At 29.2% G+C, this 23,618-nt stretch overlaps 1 long non-coding RNA gene across 1 annotated transcript; it reads left to right on the top strand.

Moving 5' to 3' along the window:
- The first annotated feature begins 3,524 nt into the window (after positions 1–3,524).
- On the top strand, positions 3,525–11,980 carry LOC129966550 (uncharacterized). Its single transcript, XR_008784269.1, has 3 exons — positions 3,525–3,679; positions 6,270–6,505; positions 11,809–11,980. It is a non-coding gene; the product is annotated as an uncharacterized LOC129966550 (long non-coding RNA).
- Positions 11,981–23,618: the final 11,638 nt, after the last annotated feature.

The following is a 23,618-nucleotide window of genomic DNA, read 5'->3' as shown; positions in this document are numbered from 1 at the left end:
TATCTATATATGATGAACTTTCCACGTTTATGGGTAAACTGCTTTATACCTCTCTCTATGTATTTCATTAATCGCCTAGCTGAATTTATAGTCTTTTGAATCACTTGCAATTTTGACAGTTTCATTAGTTTTATTTATTATTTATTCTATTTTTTTAATTCTTAAAAATTATATTTCAAATTATGCTATTTCTATTTCAGGTTACGACATCTTTAAAGCTTTATTTTATGATAGCTTTATAAAAACCTTAAAGTTATTTTGTCAAAATTATTCATCTATAAGGAACCTTTAGTATTTTATTATTATTATTTAACTTTTTATGTGAAATATTCGGTCATTTCTTTTACATTTTGGTCATTTTGTTAAAGTCACATCTTATGTTACTTTAAAACTACTTTAAATTTATGTTATGATAAAACTGATCGTAGAGTTATTTATTTATCACATTAATGTTTATTTGTTTTTATTTGATGATATATTTAAAAATTGGCCTTTCCAATAAAGTATTGCTGAAGGTGTTGATGAGCTGTTGGTAAGTTATTAGGTAAAAGTAACTCTTCATGAGTGGATTATAATACAATGTAATGCTCGGGAGGACCTTGTAATGAAGAATTTAGCTGATGATTTCTGATTTATCTTTTTCGTTACAAACGGCATTTTTTTATGTCTGATATCGAGTATAATTTCTTCGCTAGTAGATAAAAAGTGGAGATTCATCAAAATGCCGAGATAGAATTTTAAAAAATTCCGATACTTTTTCTTTGTGACCTTTTATACTAAAAAGAAAAAAAGTAGCTTTGTGAAAAAGTTCTCGACTTTAGAAATTCAGTTATTACATAATGACTATTGTATTGTTTAATATCGACACGTCTCGCTTAAATAGGTTATTACTGAGATAATATTTCCATTCTGTAAATGAAAACACATCGTTTCTCAGCAAATTAACTTATTTAATTTAATATGACTTAAGTATACTATTTTAAATATTTCTCAACAATATCGGCATTCTAAAAAAAAAATTCTTTTGAAATTGATTTTTACTTTTAAAAGATGATCGCAACACAAATATATTTGATTTCCATAAAAGTTGTATTTAAATATGTTTTGAGTATTAGAAAAGATTGAGAAGTTACCTAGGCAGGTCGTTAAATCGATGGTCATTTTAATATCATAATTTTCAGTTCAATGTAAGGCGCAGAATATCTGAATGTAAATTGTTTTCAGAATTGGGTTAAAAAATTCCGCTGTAAATTCTTCCAAAAATTTTGCTTTAAACTTGTTTCTTGTTTGAAGCATTCTTTGAAATTTATCATCTCCTTTCTTTCGATGTATCCTTTCTTTCTTTCTTTTTTTTTTTTTTTTTTTTGTTTCTTCTTCCTAAATTGAAATAAATTTTGATCCTGAATTAGATATAGAATAATATTAATATCCATTCATTCAAAAATTTATCAAAAATTAATTGATGACTAAAAAAAATATCAACGGAAATACAAGGAAATCGATTAAAAAAACCTATTCAGTAAACCTATATATAGATGTTATAGGGATACTGAGATCTCTGTATATGCTCTTTTAAATTATTTAGAGAAGTTCTCAAACTGTGAGTCGCGATTTTATTTCTTGAGCGTGCTGGCAAAATTTTGAATGTATATGTATCATTTTCATTTATCGATCAATTTCATCTATCGATTCATTTACAAGTACATTACGAAAACTGAATTATAATCGTTGTGAATAGATATAATTCTAATCAAATCAGATTATCTTTCCTAATTCTTTTTTACTGTTAATACAGTTGTAAGTTTTACTTATATTATATCTTTTTACAAATTTATGAAATGTGAAGCTAGATTTTAGTAACGGTAGGACTTAAAATTATCGAAATAAGCTGCAATTTTCGAATTCCTTGCTTCTGAAAATAACTTGAACTGACTTGGATTTTATTGCCAGATTTCATCAGCAGCATTCGAAAACAAGTACACCTTTCCCATTTTCCAGATTATAATTTATTTTTTTTATAAAAATATATTAAATAATAACTGTTTTTTTTTATTCACAAAAATTACTTTTTTGGTCTAGAAAATTTCTATAAGAAAAAAACGAGTGCTCTTTGCCTCCGGAAAAATTCAGTTCTCTGAGGATCGCGTGAGTTACAATGGATTAGATTTCTTAAATTTGGGGACAAATGTTTAAAGTTTTGGGAATCTCATGTTTATTACTTTATAAATAAAAGCGTCTTTTATACTTTAACATCTCCCACCGGGGGTCACCTCAGAAATGAGGATGAGAAGTTTCTGGTATGGTATTTGTCTCTCCTCACTCTGATGTGTACAGAAACGGTGGGGTCGGCTACCTTCTATCGATGACGCGACGTACTTCCCACGGGAGTCCCGCAGGGGGGGGGGCTCTTTATTGAGGATGAGAAGCTTCGGGTATGGTGGTTTGTTCTCGCCATCCTTGTGGGTACACGAAAAGATGAGGGTCTGGCTCCTGCCATCGATGAGGGACGTACTTCCTTAGGGAAAGGTGGTACTGTGGCCAGTGATGGCCTTTAGGACTCAACCACAGTTCCCGCTAGTATTGTTGTTACGGTGTTTCTGTCATTCAAGTTTTTTCCGTGTGCCGACGGGTCTCCGACGGGTCAGAGAAGCCAGTTTGTGTTTTGTGCTGTGATACTTTCCACGGGAATGGTTATACCATGGCCGATGATGGCCCTTAAGATTCAATTATAGTTTCCCCCAATGTTGCTGTCGTGGCGGTCCGATCAATCAGATTTATCTGTATGGCTCAATCGGGTCGTAGTAACCGGTGTGGTTACACTTTAATATGAGAAATAGTGGGGGGGTTTTTTTGGGGGGGGGAGGGATTGACATCGTTTACCAATTTTAGTTTTCAATTAAACCTTGAGGTTTTGATAAGTATTAAATGCGTTTCCTAGAAAAGACATCTGGAATCACACTTTACATATGGTGACATACATACAAACATTAATATCTTTCCATTATACATTGCATCACATACATTAATATCTTTCCATTATACATATAGTAAAATGGAAATATATGACATTTATAATATTTTTTTTATCATCTAACAATAAAATAACACCTTATAGTTTCGTGTGTTACAATGACAACTCTTTATAAATTTAATACTTGAATGCAATTATAATTCGAAAGCAGTTCCTGTCTTTGTTCTTAAAAAATGCCGTTGCTTACATCTTTTGCATTTTCAACAGTTCTCCTTAGACTGTAACTGTTGACGCAACAGGATGGATGCTATTATGAAGTGTATAAAACTAACATCCCCCTTTTATTTTTTCCTACTCCGGCAATTCTAATTCAATTATTATGCACGCAATAAAATTCAGGATTCCCCATTTCGGTTTTGAAAGATAAGCGAACAATACGAGAAGACCGTTTATATGGCTTCTAGAATAATGCCATCTCCATAGCGTGCAATAGGTGTTGCGTGGAATTACAGAGAATTCCGAATTAAAAGTGGACAATCTGCTTATTGTATGGATAACTGGGATAATAAAAAGTTACGTTTCTACTACTTAAATGCATAATTCTGGTCAGAAAGAATGTATAAATACTCAAATCGCACAACTGGTTCCTCGCAGTTCTTAGTGGATTTTGTTGCTAAAACTTGTTACTTACTTCAAATTTTTTCGAAGGTAGGTTTTTGTCATTTTTTTCATCAAAAATTGGATCGCAATTTTCTTTCGAAATGGAATTTTCAAAAATTAAAATATTCTAGCATTTTTGAAATTTTGTAAACTTGTGTCTTCTAAAAGCTAATATATTATTTTGATATTTTCTAAATTATTGTCGGTTAATCGAATAATTTAATTAAGTTTTGATTTCTCAAGACTAATGACGATACCTGGTAGTAAATTTGGGAAAACACTGATTTCAAGAGTAAGGAAATAATTTGGAAGATCAGTGGACTTTCAAATTAAGAAGTAATTGTTAGTTTACAAAAAAAGAAAAGATGTTATTAATAGAACCTATATTTATTACCTAAATTTATGTTACAATATTACAGATCGCACCAAATTACAAAGAATATTATATTATATACAATAAATATTACAAAATCCTGTTGTTTGCATTGAACGACATCGTTGAAATCTTCATTCAGTGACTTGCTTTGCTTTTAAACCTCCACACTGTCTTTTCTGAAAACTCTGGACTATAAGAAATTTGGCTAGATTGATGGATTGCCGGATTACTGAGAGTATAATGCATTTTTGAAAATGAGTTATAAATAGACTAAAAAATAGAAAGTAATTTCCACTTTTTAGTACACTATTATAAGTGTGTTTTAAAACACTTTTTTCTATTTATTTTCAATTTCGCCTTGTTTTCTAGTTTACTTTCAAAACTCAACTCGTCATCAGCGCATACGCTTGCTCTGTTACTAATGTTTTAATTCTGGACTTAATTGCCAAAAAGTACGGAGATTTTAATTTCCATTGTTTTTATAAATGATTAAAAAAAACAATGTCAAGAGATAGAACAGATCTTAATCTTCTGCTTTCTGCTGTGTATCAATCTAATACTAATTCAGACAGAATTGTTGAAGACAATTGTTGAAGAATTGAAGTTGGAGCATATGAGGATTCAGTATCAGTTACTGTCGTCTCTAAACATATCTCAAAATTACGATTTTCTTTCCCAAAATATCTCTTGTGCAATTTCAAAACTCAATTTTATTAAAAATCTATATCAAAACATCATAAATGTGTCAGAACTATTAATACTGATAAATTATTTGTCCGAGATTAAATACAAATTGATACATTGATATATAGATTTGCAAAAGTTACTTCTTTCTTAAAACTTCTTAGTTTATTAAAGTTACTTCTTTTTTAAAAAGTTTTTATCGTTTTTTTTCATATCAATGTACAGGATGCGGCGATTGTTAATCTCCTATATTAAACCTAACTGTTTAGATCCGTCAGTATATATATATATATATATATATATATATATATATATATATATATATATATATATATATATATAATCATTCCCCGATGTCTGTTTTCTGTTTTGGCATCTAGCGAGTCATAAGTAGGGTTTTTTTTTTAAATATGTGCGAATAATGAATAATAACTAATTATGAAATCGTAAAATTCACGTTTTTGCGAATTGTAGCAAAGATCAATAAGCTGAACTCTGAAAATATTATTATGTAATTTGCATTTTGTTCTTACACAGCCCCATGTGTTTATGACAGTTCTGTAAAGTATGGTAAAAGGATTGATAAAAGATACATGGGGCATTTTCTAATTGTTAAGAACATTATTAGATTGTGGTTCTATGTCATAATTCAACACATTCTCCTCATTTCACGGGCAACTGGAAGCCATTTTTATTACTTTCTTTCAGCATTTTATTAGTTAATCTGCGACAGTCGTATCAAAGATATTGTTAACAGTGTAACAACCTATCCAGATGGGTACATCTTCAAGTATTCGAAATGTCAGGTATTTGCTTGAATGATTGAGCATCCTTTACATATTATCGCATTTTTTTTTCAGAAAAATAGTTATTGATTTTTTTCTAAATTCCAGTATTATATTTCTAAAGAATTAGTTAGCACCAATATGTCATGCATGATAGATATCGTATAAGTAAATAAATTGTATACAAATTGATTAGTTGATATTTGACTTCACACCAAGTGGTTGTAATGTAGTCTCTATCTAAGAGTGGAAATTTATAAAAATGATATTAATAAAAAAGTGGAAATTAATAAAAACCACAATTTTCAATACCTTGCAATTAGCTTCAGTTAAATATAAATAGTATTCGTAAGGTGAGTGCAGTTTCACATATTTTTTATTAACCATTATCATAGACGTTCCAGTTACTCCATCATGAAATTCGTTTACATGTGTATGCTTGCCAAAGTTCCGATCGACGCTGATCACGACTAGTCTTATTCTATGGCGCGCACCACGTAATAAGCATTCAGCATGGTATGGGCAATTGAGGCAATGTGCAGGGAAATTAACGGGGCATGGGCAATTGACTGCAGAAACTTATGAAAGGCATTCAAATATGCTCCATAATGCGTTCTTGACTTTTGAAGGAGAAAAGCATAGTTTTGGACACAAGAAATATTAATTTTAAAAAAAGTTCTGATAACCCCATAATAGATTTTAGTTCAGTTTAAATTATGGAAAAATTTAAGTTTATATTATTAGTTATAAAGTGATTGTGACCTCAAATATTTTTTACTAATAAATGTTTCAGCTTCTTCACCATGAAATCCGTCTTCGTATGCACGTTTGTCTTGGCGTTGATGGCCGCCTGCCACGCCGTGTCTTACTCCAAAGCATGCTCCACGGGACCCGATGGGCAGATGAGGTGCATCGAAAAGCAGAGTCCTGATGGCAACTTTGCGGGAGCCTCTTCCTACAGCAATAGCAATGGCGGTGGTAGAATGATGGTTGGGGCAGGACAACCAGGAAACATGCAATACAGATACAGTAAGTGCAAATTCAATATTCGATGTAAAATGTGTGATATAATTAGATTTTCTTCTGTGCTTGAAGAAAACAAGTAACATTATTTAAAAAATGCCCTTATAGAAGAGCAAATCTAAATTACCATGTTCGAAACACGTTTAAAGAAAATCTAAATTACCATGTTCGAAACACGTTTAAAGAAAATCTAAATTACCATGTTCGAAACACGTTTAAAGAAAATCTAAATTACCATTTGCAAGGCAATATAATGATAACAGTTCCGAATAATACCATCAGGATTTTTCAGTTTTAACATTTTTAAATATAATCAAATAATGCTTGCTACTATTTATAAAGAATGAGGAACGCTTGAAACTTTCTCTAAATTTTTTCTTTCATAATATATATTATGTTGAAAGATGGAAAAATAGCATCTTTAAAAAAAAGATTTTTTTTTTTTCACATCATTAATTACTCTATTAATATTTGAATTTACATTTTTCTTTCTTAAAATTAAATTCTAGGATGTTTCAGAAGTCGCACGAAATTATAATAATTTCTTTGTCAATAATTAATTTTTTTAAAGTAATAAGTTCGATATAAAGAGCTATATTTTTGAGAAAACATATACAGCGAAAAAATTTCAATTTGACAAAAAAAAAAAAAAAAAAAAAAAAAATTAGAGCAAGAATAGAATAACGATAAATCCTGACGGCTATCTTCAACATTCTTTAGGTGTGATCATAAAATTTTATTTCTCTGATTTCAAACATTAACTAAATATATCACTTAAAAGGAATATTATCTTATTAACTTATCTACATTTTATTTCGATACTTGTCAAGAAAAATAATGTAGAGTATTGGATGGCAAAACATGGTTTTATTTGGAAATCTGCCATTGGACTAAAAAAAAAACTCACGTGTGTTCAATATTTGTCAAGAAAAATTATGTAGAGCATTGGATGGCAAAATATGCTTTTATTTGGAAACCTGGCATTGGATTAAAAAAAAACCCAGGGGTGTATCTCGTGACAGGAAAATCATTCATTCGAAATTCTAGTCTTTTTTTTTTTTCCCTTTTTTCTATGCTTGTTATGATGACTAGTTTTTCAGATACAATTACATGAAATTTATATAAATATGTTTTCATCTTTTTTTTAATCTTTTCTTTTATTTAAATATGTATCATTAGGAATGTTATCATAGAATTGAAAAACAATTTAAGGTTTCTAGAAAGAATGGAAACATAGCGTAAAACTTCGAGTAAACTTATCATTACCGAAAAATTTCATACTAAAATACATATAATGAGATTAATATCAGTTTTGAAATGCTATAAAATCCTATGCCTTAGGCAAAATGACTTTTTAAAAAAGTATGAAATTGTATCAAAATTATTTATGATTTTAGTCACTTTAGAATTCAATTGAAATTATATTACTTAAACATTACTTTATTATTATAAAGTACATATTTAAGCACATAATTACACGCAATTGAATAACAGACTAATTTTTGAAGATGCTTTTATCCGTAAATCAAGCAGAATTACTCTTCTGAAAAAATTAAAAATATAAATAGAAAATAAAAAAATTCGTAGCATAAATGAAAATCTTAATTTGATTAATACTTCATTTTTTATATTTTGAAAATTATTTAATATAGTACTTTGCAGATAAATAAAGTAAATTTGCATTTTCATATGAGATGCATAATGAGAAATGTCTATGGATTGAAATATTATGAAAACTTCCTAAATAATTAATATACACTCAAAAATATTATATGAGAAATTTAATTTTTAAATATAAATTATTTTATATTTAAAATCATACAAAAACAGAAAAAGAAAATCTTTTGTATATTTCGTATACAGGAAAATAAAATTGCTATCGCAATATTTAATTTAATATTTATATCTAAAAATAATTTTAAAAATTTGACCAGATTAAGAAAAAGTTGTGCAACTAAATTTATATCATTGAAAAGGTAATTTTTGATATTTAAAATGTAAAAATTATTTTTGTGCTAAATTTTTTTTCAGACATTTTTACCAAAACCTTTAATTTTTAATTAATTCTAATTTTTAAAAAATTACTTCAAGGTGGGTATTTGCAACCTCCAATGCATATTTGTGTCAAAATAAACAGCTCTGAATGGTATGCCATGGAATGTATTAAGATAACTGAATAAAGGCATTAAATTATTATCTAAATGAAAGAAAAGACGATTCTTTCATCTAGAAATATCATAAAAATATATCTCAAAAACGTTTAAAAAACAAATTTGATAAAAATGCTTCGAAATTTTTAAGCTAAATTTTGTTAAAATTAAATTTTAAAAATTTGATACATTATAACTTTAACAACACTTAAAAAAAATCTTAGGTAAAGAATTCGAAAAGTTTGTTGGTCAGAAATTTAGATACACTAGAAATTATGGAGTACATATGCATCCCATTGGTATCGTACCTAAAAAGCATGAAAAAATAGCTCTTAATCTATAAAAAAAAATCCAGAAATACGAATAACAACGAAAAAAATCTTACATACTCTTTTATCGATAGAAACTCTTAACCTAAAAAATTAGCATAAACTTTACCAAACTTTACTAGTCGAATATGTAAAAGTACTTCTTTCGCCATTTTTCTTTAAACTAGGAATTAACACTCTTTTCGGAATTATTTATTAAGAATCTTATAAGAAGTCTATAAGTTATCAGAATAAGTATGGAAGCTAAAGCATTTTTTTTCAATAAATATTTAGAGAAGCTGAGTCATCCTGTGAAATTAATCGATATATTATCTTCCCGTTTTGTAAAAATATAATAGAATGTATTTAATGTATTAACTTTTCTATTTATACACACATTTTCTCTTCCACGAGTGAGGCTTTTAATCATCGTTTCTTTGTAACATTAAAACTATTTGATAAATAATTTTGGGAAACATGTTTGATTATTTTTTATGTTGTTAAAAAAACTATAATATTTAAGTTCTTTCAAGTTTGATTGAAATCATTTCATTTTTAAGAATCTAAAGAACAAAAATTAGAAGGAAGAAAAACATACTTTTAAATGCAATAGATTCGATTCAATTCATGCTCTTTCTGCTAATAGACTCCAAAGAAGTTATGCTCTTTCTGCATTATTTAATCACTAATAGTTTAATTTTTTGAAAAGCTTCGAGTTTAAAAATCGTTTGGGGAAACTTATTATCGCATTTTAATTAAAAGTAAAGTTGTAAAGGATAAGAGAATATCGTGAAGTATTATGAGATTTTTTTTTTTGAGATTTTATATATTATAATATTTTATGTATATTTTTATATTAATTTTTTAATATATATTTAAAAATCAGGCGTGGAAATAGTTCCATTCTGATGAAAGCTGAATATCAGCTCGTAATTAATACAAGTAGAGACGAAGTTGGCCGGAACTGGAATTTTCTTTGGCGCCATCTGGAAGTCGAAACGCATTATTATAAAATCTTAGCTCTGCCCAGTTTCTAACTACTATACATGTTAGAAACTTAGCTAGATATAATTTTTAAATAGGGAAATCGTCTTCTCTTTTTTTTTTGATTAAATTTTATTATTTAACTTCAGCTCTAAAATTTTTTGAATTTATATAACAATATAAATATTTTTTTAAATTTAAAACTACATATTTTAGTAAAATTAAATTTCATTCTTGATGAAAGCATTAGTTATAAACATAAATTAAAACACATCTATAAGCATTAGATTGTTTTTACAAATCACAAAGATTCAATAAAACTATATTATTAATGAGATTTTCACTTCTGAAATTGTAATTCAGAGACAATAGATGGCAGCTCTATAAATGAAATTTCATCGACATTTGTTTTCAGTTATCTGATAATTGCTTTGTTTGAGAAAACAATGTTTGTCTCACGCATACAAACTCATGTAATAAAAAGCTGCTGCAATTGATATTGTTACAGGAAAATTGCTTTAAAATTTTAAATATTTTCAGCTGTGATAAACTACAATTAATTTCCTCATATATGATTTAAAAAGATTTTTATTTGTTCAGATTTACATCAAAAAATATTTTGCCTTATATCATAATAATTCCTAATTCCTAAGCTGGGAAGCCTCGTTTAGAGAAAAAAAAAAAAGGTGGGGAGGGGGAAATGACAAAAGATTAGCTGTTTTTTCAAAAGCTTATAATATGCGAATAAGTTACGTGAGAGATAATAATAAATAAAAATTTATATTTAGACAAATGCTCACAGAATTATTCTGCAGAATTTTTTTTTCCAATTTTTCTTGCATGTTCAAGAACCATAAGAACGCAAATCTAATAATACACACTAAAATATTTGTATTCTTCTATAAGGATAAGAATTTTGTTAATAATTGAATCAGAACAAAATGAATATTTTAAATATTTAGTTTTGGTCACATACTAACGAAATGGCTAAAAAAATCAGGAAAAACAATTTAGATGTGCATTCAATTCCAGATGCAATATTTTCTGCATTTTAAAATTGCAAATGAGCAGAATTGAATATCTACAGTTATGAATTATGAATGTCCCTATGGGAACGTTAGTTCGTATGTTTTACAGTTTTTAGTATCTATAGTTTGTGAAATATCTCTTTTCCCTTTCAGTATCAAAAACAATTATTTTATTTGAATTAGATTTATATTCAATTATTATAAATGGAATAAAAATGGCAGTAATAAATGGGTCTTTTTTTGTTACTATTTTAGTTTTTTTTCCTTCTCCAAACACATTAAATTGAAATGATAATAAAAAAATAATGACAAAAGCGAAAGTATGAAATAGATAAGAAAAAGGATGAATTGGAGAAATTGATCTTTCTTTAATGATGAATTGTTAAATTCTACTGCCTCAACAGATACTTTCCTACTTATTACGTTATTTCTTCAAGGACAATAAGTTGTTTTGAAGACCTTTTGAAGCTAACTTGAACTGCAGAAAGTAATAACTTTAATTAATCTTTAGAATGAATAAGAAATTTCATTACATGACAACAGGCTTTCACAACGAAGATGAGATTACTGGATTTCCTTAAAAAAATAATTTTTATTTTTAATTCCTTATATTGAGAGCGTAAATATTGCGAAAAATTTATGGAAATATAATAAATACATTTTTTGAACAAACTGCTACTGACAATAATATTAATGCAGTCTTCTCGATTTGAGTGCACAATCATTGAAAGAAACCTTGTCCATTAAAACTAGCAGTTTATTTATTTAATTTTTTTTACATGTTTAGAAAAGAATGCTTTAAAGAAAATTTATAATAACTCTATTCCATTTTTTTACAGATAATGTCTAATTCCTGAATCAATGAATTGGACAGCGAAAATTAATCCAACGTCACACCAAAATTTGAAAGCACTTCCCTAATATGATGCTCTTATAGATGCATTCTTCTGGAATGTCTCATGTTATGACTTAAATTAGCATTGAAGAAATAAAAAGAATCAGTAATTTAAATCATGATATAGCAATTATTTGTTTGTTCTTACTTCAAATATTTTGTATAAGAAATATTTACAAAAATCTAGCTAAATATTTAATTAATGTTAAAAATTTATTTATGTATTGCTTGTATTCATAAAACATTTATTACACATTCATAAGTCTAATTCGAAGGTGTCAAATTGGCTTACCACAATAAATATTTTTACAACTCTGCAAACAGTATATTTTTAATAAAAATTTAATAGTTAAATTTTTAAAATTCCTTACCACATAAATATTATTAATGACCAACAACATTCTTCAGTGTTTAATTATAAGTCGTATTACAATGGCAGATTGTTTTTTACACAAATAGCTATGAATATTTTAGGAACTGATAGTAAAATAATATTTATCCCACCATAAATATACTACTATTTTGCAGAATGAAATACTTGAAATTTGAGCGTGAAATTATTCCCATATTTGGAAATAATTTTAGATTCTAACTTTTTTTTATTTATGGAAAGAAAGCAGTTTATTTCTAGATTCACGATAGCTGGAATCCATCTTCAGTAATTTTGAAAATCATCACTGTAAACAAGATATCCCCAAATAGAAGAAATGAAAATGAAGAGAAAAAATGCTGAATGTCAGCAAGAAAACAATAAGCCTGTTTTTGTCCTTTTTTTATATTGTATTTCGAAATAATCCTTATTTTGTTTAAAAATAAGTTGGGCTTATTTGCCGCATAATATTAAATTTTGTTTATTTAGCCTGTGCAAATATTTGAGTTTTATACCCTTCGAACTACCTAAATTTTCGCTCGAATTTTTTTAATTAAAAAATTTTCCGTCAGCTTTCTATTCTGACTGTATGACTAAGATTTATTAAAATTAAAGAAACCAACAGAGTAATCAAAAATTAAGAAATTAAATCAATAGATGATAAAAAAAGAATTCGAAATATTTCTTTTAAAAACTTTTCAATATATGAATAATCCCTTACAGAAATTTTATATATTTTTAAAGAGTTGAAATAAAATTTAAATCATAAAAAGCTATTTATTCTGTTCTTCTATAATTCTATCTTTTATAGCAAAATGACTGCTTTTAAAAATTGCTTCCAATACTAACAAATAATGGAAAATGATATCTACAATATTATGTCTGTGTTTCTATAATTATAACTAAAAGAAAGTTGCTGTTATACATTCTATTGAATTATGAAATTTCATTTCAATATAAAGCACAACACATTCTTCTTTGTCAAAAATTGGACAAATAATTTGGAAAGAATTACTTGCAGAATATTTCTCCAGAGAAAAACAATATTCTCACATAAAAAGAACTTTTCCAATACAAATGGAACTACTAAATCTTTACTGAGAAGTCGAAGTTTATCAAGATTTTAAAGTATTGACAACTTAATTTTATTTCAGTACAATTAATTAAGAAGAATTCGTAGTTTGCTTTGTTGTTTGTTACATTTTTTTACAATATACATTTGAGTAATATTTAAAAAAATTAAAAGTTCTTTTCAAATTTATTTATTAATTTCCAATGTAATAAATAGCCTCTGATATTTTAATAAATTCTTATAAAGATAAGCAAAAATAGAAATTATTCATTTACAAAAAATAATTTTGGAATATTTTTATTGAAATTAAAATGCAGACAAAAACTGAACTTTTTTTAAAAAATAATTACATATTGTTATTTAAAATGAAATTTGCATTCAAAAACAATTCAGGAATGGGCGTAGGAATTTTTGGTATGTAAATAAACCAGAAAGCTAATTCACTTCAGCTCTCGTTTTAAGTAAACAATAGCAACTTTGTGTTATTGTTTACTTTAAAAAAGGTAAAGGTCAGACGATTTTTTTCGACTAGAAACTATTACGTTGGCATCCGATTTCCTATAATAACTAGTCTACTGATATTATTATCTTAATGGAATCTCGAAACAAAAAAAAACGAGTATTTTTTCCCTCGGAAACTAAATTGTGTCACATATTACATTTGATCAAAATAATTATATCTAGTTTGTGCAATATAGAAAAAAGTTCTCAACTGCCATTAGAAAATCCATATTCTGAAGATATACAGCCAAATTTGTTTTTGTGCGGTTGATAGGGACCACATAAAAGAAATCGCACACAAAAAATATTCTGAAATTTTATAAATAGCAGTAGTAAATAATTTTTACTACAAATGAAAGAAAAAAAATGTTATGCGATGGATGATGGCCTCATAAAAAAGGTCACACTTTGAAAATCTGATAAAGATAAAGGAAATAATAATTGGACATAGAAATTCATATACAGCATAGAAAGAAATCGCATAAAAAAGGAGCCACAAAAATAAGTTTGACTGTACAAACTTTTCTTTTCTCCTGATGATTTATTCCTATTTTTTAATTTTGTAATTTTCATGTTTTTATTGGTACTTTTAGAGGGAGAGAGACTATTTTTAGACCATCCGAAATTCTCAAAATATTATTTTGAAACGTTATTTTTATTATAAGCATGATAAATTGCCACAAAAACATTCCTTTTTTTTTCATTAGTGCTAATAAAGTTACTTGCCCATATGTATAAAAAAACCAAAAATGTATGGAGGCCGAAAAAACTTTCAATGTCTTTAGACATTTGCAGCTCATGCTAATCAATGGAATGAAACTGAATTTCATCTGAAATATATGGAAAGATGGTTTTTGGAAAAAAAAAAAGTGCAAAAGTTAAGTTTATGAATATAGTTTGTCAGATGAAGTTTAAAGTATATAAAACTTAATTTCAATTGTTTTATTTAATTGCAAATAAATCCAATTCTTTCACATAGAAATTTCAGAAGAGCGCAACAAATATTTAACATTTATTACAGTTTTATAATAAAAGAATAAAGTAATATTTCAAAAGTGAGTGTTTGAAAATTAACAAAATTACATGTTAACAATAGAAAATATATAAAATAATACAAATGTAAGTAGCATAAAATTTAACAAAATCGGACATTGCAGTAATTCTGAACGTGAATATAAATCAAAGTGGCTTTGTTCTCATATAAGAAAAGTACTGGCTTATCGTTTTACTGCTTTAAATATCTTTACGGTCTGTAGAGCATTGAGTCAAGACTTTGATTCAAGAAGGCCCATTTCTTAGTAAATTTTCAGAACTATCTGGCTATTTCAAATGTAATTTATATTTGTATTATGAATTTTTAAGTCTTTTTTTATGGCATTTACATTCGGAACGAATAAACACAAAAGGTTATCATAAAGTTCAAAACGAAAGCATTCTCCCATTGATTGCGAGTTCCTACAATCTCTTAACAATTCAGCTAGTATTTAGTTTAACTAGCTTAACTTTACACACAAAAAAGAATATTTCATTGTATTCAACATTTATTTAGCATTAACCGCCACCGATGACCAATTGGTTCTATGTATTTTTGTATATATGTCTTAATGGTGGCATCAAAAAACATTTCAAATTCATTTTCGATTTAATAGATATATATTTCATAATATTTTAGTACTGCATTTCACTCTAATATTTTTATGTCTATAGATATTATGCAATTATATCATAGAAAAAAACAACAGTATTGAAAAATGGGCGCATTTAAAAAAAAATTCCATTGTTTGATTCCCAAGTCAAACCTTAATTGTTAGCAGAAAAAGAATGCATTAATAGTTTTTTTTAGATTTAGATCTCAATGAAGCATACCTTATATTGAAACCTGCTGAACACTGAAAAATAAATCGAGTCTTTATATCTTGATTATGGAATCAAGATACAATATGTATTAACGGAAAAATAGTTGGATGAAATATTAGTAGCAAAAATGGAATATAATGAAATTTATCGTTATAAATGGAAAAAAATTTATTTGGTAAAATAATAGGTATAAGTGAAGATATGTGTGTGTGTAATGATATTTTAAAATTTAATTTAAACTTAAATAATTTCCAAAGTTTTGCCTTAAATTAGCCCATATTAACTTCATTCTAACATATTCTCTTATTTCCTGATCCCATTCCATATTTTCTATTTAATTAATTCAACAGAAGATTTGTAAAATCGTTGAATCGGCTAAAAGCCAAGTTCCCTCACTCCGAATGAAGGGATAAAATGTTGTCCTGATAAGCACGTTTTTTAAAAATATCCCTATGATTCCCTTACTTGTAGATGGTAGAGTTTCTGGAGCACCCACCTTGCCTAGCAAGGCTATCTCCAAGATCCTGGTTAATAAAAAGCCTGGCGTCATATAATGCCCTGAACTGATTCCCTTACTTGTGATTGACGGGGAGGAGATAGCAGATTCTCGGAGAGGGGATAGCAGGCCCTATTGCCGCCATCTAGTGTCGTAACCTGGATTTGGGAGTCCAAAATATGCAATATTTTTCGTTCCTTTGTGATATATATATATATATATATATATATATATATATATATATATATATATATATATATATATATATATATATAAAGTGGCATAAAAGCGCTAATGCTTTGCCTTCAAAGCATCTTTTAAGACTGACGATCTGGGCATTTATATCTTTTTCGTTCCCCTATTCCTATTAATACTTTATTTATCACCTTACCACAGTTCAACTTATTAAAATTATAACTCTTACATTCTTTTCGCTCCTTAAACAAGAAAAATCTTATTCACTGCAAAATGGAATGTTTATAAAACTAAAGTGACAGAAACTCTTTGTAAAGATTAAAAAGGGTACATTAATTTAACTAAATTAAGCCAATAGCTTAATAATCGTACTTTATGAACCAGCGGAAGTGATCTCCTCAATACTTTCTGCATACACTCTCATAAAGGTGCCACCCCTGAGAACGCCTTACATAGCATTAGCGTACAATAGTTACGAAATATTAACTTTTGGCGTGAATTTAGCATTTTTACTCTCATGTCATCCTTGGCTAGTTATTTGGCGATTAATTCCTGGCATGCGACTTATAGTATCCAAAAACCGAATTTGTATTTTAGACACGTTTTCCCTTACCGATTGAAACCAAAATTTGACCCAAAAATGCACATGTAGTTATAAAATTCCAAACTAAATTTGATATATTTAAATCATTGCGTTTGTGAATTATCGTGTTTACATGTTTCAGAAAGCATAGACCGACAAACGCTCAACCCCTAATTGGATTTGGCTCTAAATTTGACAGATACTTTCAATATGGATGTTAAATCTGTGTACGGAATTTTACCTGCTATTTCAACTAATTATAATTTAAACACTTCAACGCAGCCACTAGACCCTCCATTTTCCCTCGAAGAAATTTCAATGATTATAGACAACCTTCCGTCAGGTAAAGCTCCCGGTATTGATAGAATTTACAACCTCCTTCTTAAAATTATACACAAGCGCTTTCATAATATCTTCCCAACTCTCTTTAATAAGTGCCTAGAATTAAGTTGCTTCCCAGATTCCTTGAAAATAGGAAATATTATTTTATTCCAGAAACAAGGAAAAGATCAGAGACTGGTATCTTCATATCGACCCATTTCTCTCCTGCCAACAATCGGGAAGGTGCTAGAGAAATTGATGACTCAAAGGTTAACTTACCATCTTGAGACCACTAATAGCCTCAGCGAGCATCTTCATGGGTTTAGGGAAGGTAAATCAGTAGACACAACCATCCATGAGCTGATAAACAAAATTCAAGTTGCAAGAAGAGAGAACAAGCATGTCTTAGTGCTCTCTATTGATATAAAAGGAGCCTTTGACAACTTGCAACACAACGAAATTCTCAAGAGTCTGGATGAAAGTCCCTGTCCTTTAAACATCAATCGTCTCTTTCACAGTCTCCTCCAAAACAGGAAAGTGACCCTAATGACTCCAGAAGGTAGGGCCATGAAAGATCAGAAACAAGGCTGCCCTCAAGGATCATGCAGTGGTCCCGCTCTGTGGAATCTCGTAGCCCACGAAATTCTCAAGCAGGTCTAGCCAGAAAATGTACATATACAAGCCTTTGCTGATGATTTTGTACTGGTTATCGAAGCGGACACAAAAAATAGCCTAGAAAGAGAAACTGAACTTGCGATAGCCAAATTTAACTCCTGGTGCTCAAATAATCAACTTTCCTTCTCCACGGAAAAACCAACCTATATTTTATTCAGTAAAATGGTGAGAGGCCCCAGAATCACATGGAATGGAGACATCATTAAGAGAAACAAATCTATTAAATATCTAGGAGTCCACATTGATGACCAATTAAACTGGCTAGAACACATAGAAAAATAAGGAGAAAAGGCCATTAAAATGCACCAAAACCTCAAAAGAATCGCTGGCAGCACATGGGGAATCTCTCAGAAAAACAAAAGAGTTCTTTACAAGACAGTAGTTAAGAGAATACTCGCCCATGGTTCATCAGCGTGGTGTCTAAACCCAACATATAGAATGAAGAGGAAACTCTCTACCATTCAGAGACCATTTCTTCTCTATATTTCAGGTGCTTACCGCACAACTCCAACAGCAGCGCTACAAACCATTCTCGGCATTCACCCCTACACATGCAATTACAATTTGAAGCCAGACTAACGACAATATATCGCCTAAGAATCCCTCTTCCGCATAATATAACAGAGATACAACCAGAAGAGCTTGAGAAGAAAGCAACTGGTTGGTCTACTCACCCTTCACAGCATCTCAATCCCAACCATATCTCATTGGAAGATGAAGGAATAAATTTACCTCAAATAAACAATATCTTCACAGATGACTCAAAAACAGAACATGGAGTTGGAGCTGCTTTTTGTGTTCTGTTTAATGATTCCTGGTCCTACCACTGGTCTGCCAAATTGAATGACAACAATACGCTTTTCCAAGCTGAACTCACCGCACTTCATGAAGCAGCTAAATATGCATCTCAGTTTCCAAACATCAGCACTTTTAAAATACATGTTGACAATAGAGCTAGTATCATGGCATCTTCAAATCCAAAGAGCACAAACCAAACAGCAAGAGAAATTTTTGGTGTCCTGCTTTCAAAACCAACAATAAAAATTTCATGGGTTAAAGCACATGCGGGCAATATAGGCAATGAAAAAGCAGATCAACAGGCAAAGGACGCAACGCAAAATGGGCCATTTTATAATCAAACAAGGCTTCCTAAATCACATATAAAAGCCCTCCTCCGGAAAGACATGGTTGAGGAATGGCAAGGATATTGGAGCAATGGTGTCACAGGCAGAAAATTTTTTAATATCCTTCCTTCAGTCAACCTTAATCCCACTAACTGGATCAGAGAGGATATTATTTTCTTCTCAGAACACGGCACTTTCCCGCCTACCTCAAAAGGTTCAATCTGTCTGAGAGTGACCAGTGCAGTTGTGGTGGGATAGGCACCGCACTTCATTATGCTACGGAATGCATCCTTACAATCTCCTGGCATATGAAAAAACCATCACCAAGCCATGAACAGGAATGGCTCAAAAGAGTCGCCAACAACTTCTTTTCCAGGCAAAAAATTCACAGTATAATCAAATTTATAAGTGAAAATAGAGACCTATTCCTGCCTTCATAGCTCTCAACATCAAGTCTCATACCAAAAAAGATTAAGGGAAAAAACAAGCACCGCAGTCTCCTGTCACACATTTCATTCAATCAGAGATTGTCTTCATTTCCATTTGATTTTTTTTAACTGCATCCTGATCTACTATATCATAAAAAATAAGTGAACACAGATTATATGTATATTTTTACACATTTTATCTCTCAGCACTATATTTCTAAGTTTATTACTACAAATTATATGTCTAAGTAGAAAAATTATGTAAACGGTCTCATTATGATATAATTTCTTATATAATTGTAAATTCTGTATATAGTCATTTTTGTTTCGTTTTCCTACTGTAAATATTTTGTTAATTAAATAAAATTCCCGTAACATGCCCACCAAACCGTTAGTGACCAGAATGGTCACGGATACGAGGGCATGAGACGGCGTTCTGTTCTGTATGGAATTTTATCCATCTAGCTCTCTTCGTTTTGTATTATCGTGTTAACTTATATTCAAGCATCCAAACTTTCTCTGATCAGAATTTTCTGAAAAATTTCTTATAAAGATCGTATACCGAATTTCAACCGTCTAGCTCAAAGAGTTTTTGAGTTATCTTTGTCACAGACAGACAGACAGACAGATATTTTTCAAACTCAGGGAGGTCTAAAACATGGAGATCTCGAATTCGAATTTTTTGACGATTACTACAATTTCTCTATACGAGAAAGTAAAAACAGCAAAAGCCATACATTTTGTCATCTGGTTTGTGACTGGTAAAAAATTCCGATATAATACCTGGATAGTAGAATTGCGTAATTAGCCTTGCAATTTTACTCTTGCTTCTTTCGAATATGTGATCTGTGACAATTTTGCAGAAATAGTAATGCCGGTATATCTTTTAACTAAGTATTTCAATTATTTAATAATCGCTGGGATTACATTAAGGAAATGATGGATTACGAAAGATTTTAAAGAGTGGTGCGTGCTTAGAAAGAATAACATACATAAGTAACCATTTCAATGAAATTAATATAATTAAGAGAAAGAAAAATTTCAAATTCTTAAAAGCATTAGTAACATTTGGAAAAAAATTTATATAAAAAATTCTCAGTATCATTTTAAGTGTTAAGGATTTCGAAAGTCATTACTTTAGCTTTTCGTTTTTTATTTACTTATCATTACGAAGTATAAAAAATAATTTAGAAAGGACTTCGAAGCTTTTTCGTTTCATTTATCTGATGTCGATTCAGTTTCTGACAAAGCGTTTCTACTTCGAATAAAATCAAGCAGTGCTTACTCGCTCTCGTTTTTTGTACCAAATTAAGCATGACAAGTTATTCGCTTAATCGAGAAAAAAATGAAGGCCGTTCTGTAGGTAGCTATATCCAAGGTAGTTACACTAAAGGCTTACTAATCATGCTATGATTTGTAAACATCGCACACTTTAGTATTTCTGGGATTCTTCAATTTTCTTTAAACAATTATCGGGATTTTGCAGCTGGGTAATATTTAGTAAGTTTGACTTTCGTTAATAAATAATGCGTGAAATTGGAAGAGAAGTTCGAAAAATATTTTCTACAAGTATTAAATATGAGTCACATCAGGACAATAGACCAGTTATTTCTATACGTTGATCAGCATGTATAGAACAGCTGCTTGAATCCAGGTTAAGCCGAGTAGGTCAGGTGATAGTGAAAGAAAATATATATTCTCAGATATGGAAATCTCAGCGCTTTTGCGCATGCGTTAAAAGATATTAATTTCACCCATTATAGAATGAGATGAAATCTAGAGAAGGAGTGTTTAATTCTTATTTTGAAATACAATTAGCATTAATTAGCAACTGAATTAAGCAATCAAGGATAATCAACAAAATAGAACTAGCATAGTAAGCAATAAATACACAATTTCAGATTAAAAAGAATTAGTATGATTAAAAAGACAACCAGGAAAAAAGGACAAAAATCAAAACTTAACAAAGAAATGAATTCATTTTATTCTCTTCATATCATCCTTCGCAGTTGAAACTCGCTCTGAAATAAGAGTCTCGGGTTTCTGAAAGGAACAATACACGTGTTAATCCCCAAAATGAAGCCTACAAAATTCTTAGGACTACTCATAAAAGATTCTCTTTCACTTTTAATAAATGGTGGTTTCGTATTGTTCTCTCTGCAAAAAAGTCTGATACTTTCAAATTAACCATACCATTAAATTATTATCATTCTGAAAATCGCAATCGATACGGAAAGCACGTCAAATTACAAATATAAATTTGCAATATAGCAGATTTTAAAAAACAAAGGTTCAGCATTGTTCAGAACTCATCATTTTTACTTTCTATTTATTTACAAGGTATAGAGAAAGCATAGTAATCGTCAAAAAATTCGAATTCGAAATTTTGACGAATTTCTACGTTTTAGATTCCCCTGAGTTACAAATGCCTCCTTCACAAATATAAAATAAAAATTCGCATAAACTAGAAAAAAGATGAAGTGATGTCTTCACATCACTCTTCAACATATTATCTAAATTTAATGGCAGGACCAATGTTTTACAATGTAAAATAATATCCCTGATTATTTAACCATCCCTCGGAAGCTGTCTTGATTTCATCGTTTCAAGCAAATCTTGTTTTTAACATTTGCTTGGTCATTGGTAAGAAAATGAATTAATGACTATGAACCAAATTAAGGCTATATATAAGGAGAATATCTATCACTTGAAACTTTGCATCAAATATTGCGATTGGCAGGTAGTGACAAGAGTGTATGTTCATTATAAATTTAACAAACTTTCACCAAGGCATTAAACATTCTTGACATAAAGAAGCGCTTTATGCTTCGCATTTCAAGAGACATCAGTTTTAACTGCTCCTATCATTCCAATTGTTATAATTCGTTTAAAGTTTAATGAACTTTGCTTAAAGAAGAACTAGAGCCATCTGTTGTCCCTCTGAGAAAAAAAACATTTCGTTCCACAGCTATAGAATTTGGAATAATGTTTCATTTAATTTTTTTTTATTGTTTTTATCATACCTTTTATTAACACATATTAATTCAAGATATTATAAAATGTCTTGACAGTGGCTATTATGTTACTTGGGTTAAAAGGGGAATATTATTTGAACTCCCCTCTCATTGTATTTTATTTTAAATATGGAAATAAATAGTTCTAAAGCTTGAAGATGGGCACTAGGGATATTCTTCTTATTTATTTGTTACTACGTGACTACATTTCGTCAATTGAACTTTAAATAAAAGAACGGACTCCTTTAAAATTCAGTAATATAATACACTTCCATTTAATTCCTATTTATGAAGATATAATTCAATAGTCGATTTTTCTGTCTGTCAGGATTTTGAAATTTAACATTCATATACTGAATGCTTGTAACAAACAAAAAAAATTCGTCAATTTCAAATTTAAAAGCTTTTCAAAACATAAAAAAAGTTTATTCGTTTTGTTTGACTCTGCAAAACGATTTTAATCGAGAAAATCTCATCCGGTGGTTGTTTATTGTTACAGGAGTAAAATAATTTTCTCAGAGAAAGAAAAAGTTCGATGGTCCGTTAACGATGAAAGATATTTTAATGTTCTAGTATAAACAATTAAAAAAAGGATGAAATTAGCTTTGTTTTTACAAAAAATTTTCCACGAAATATTTTTCTTTATCCTTTATAAATCTAAGCTCATTTAATTGTATATCTTAAGTTGGCACAGTTGGTGACAGCCGTCCAATACAGTTGCAAAACTGTAGAACTTTTTAATATAAATTCTTTAATTTTTTTTTATTTTCTTTTTTCTTTTATTTATTTTTTCAAAATAAATACAGAGTAAGACAAAAGATGAATGAACAAATAGATGAGACATAGGATGAAACTGCATGCTGAAAAGCACTGTTAAGTATCAAAATTAATTGACAATGAATAGCTCAAAAAGCGACGTTTTTTCCTTCCTTGAATTTAGCTGAGATTTTTGCAGAACAAGTTTGGCGTTCTGCCAGATGATGCTGTTTTTCTCCTTTCTCTTATCCAAAACTCGTCTTTTAATTCGTGATCTATTTTTCCCCCTTTTTTTTGGTTCGTTATGGTTTTGTTTTGATTTCAATTTTATTTATCCATCTGATTTAATATACATTTGTTTT

This window comes from Argiope bruennichi, chromosome 4, assembly GCF_947563725.1.
Source record: "Argiope bruennichi chromosome 4, qqArgBrue1.1, whole genome shotgun sequence".
NCBI classification, from domain to species: Eukaryota; Metazoa; Arthropoda; class Arachnida; order Araneae; family Araneidae; genus Argiope; species Argiope bruennichi.
Note: the sequence above shows the minus strand (reverse complement) of the source record. Positions and strands in the feature narration are given on the sequence as shown.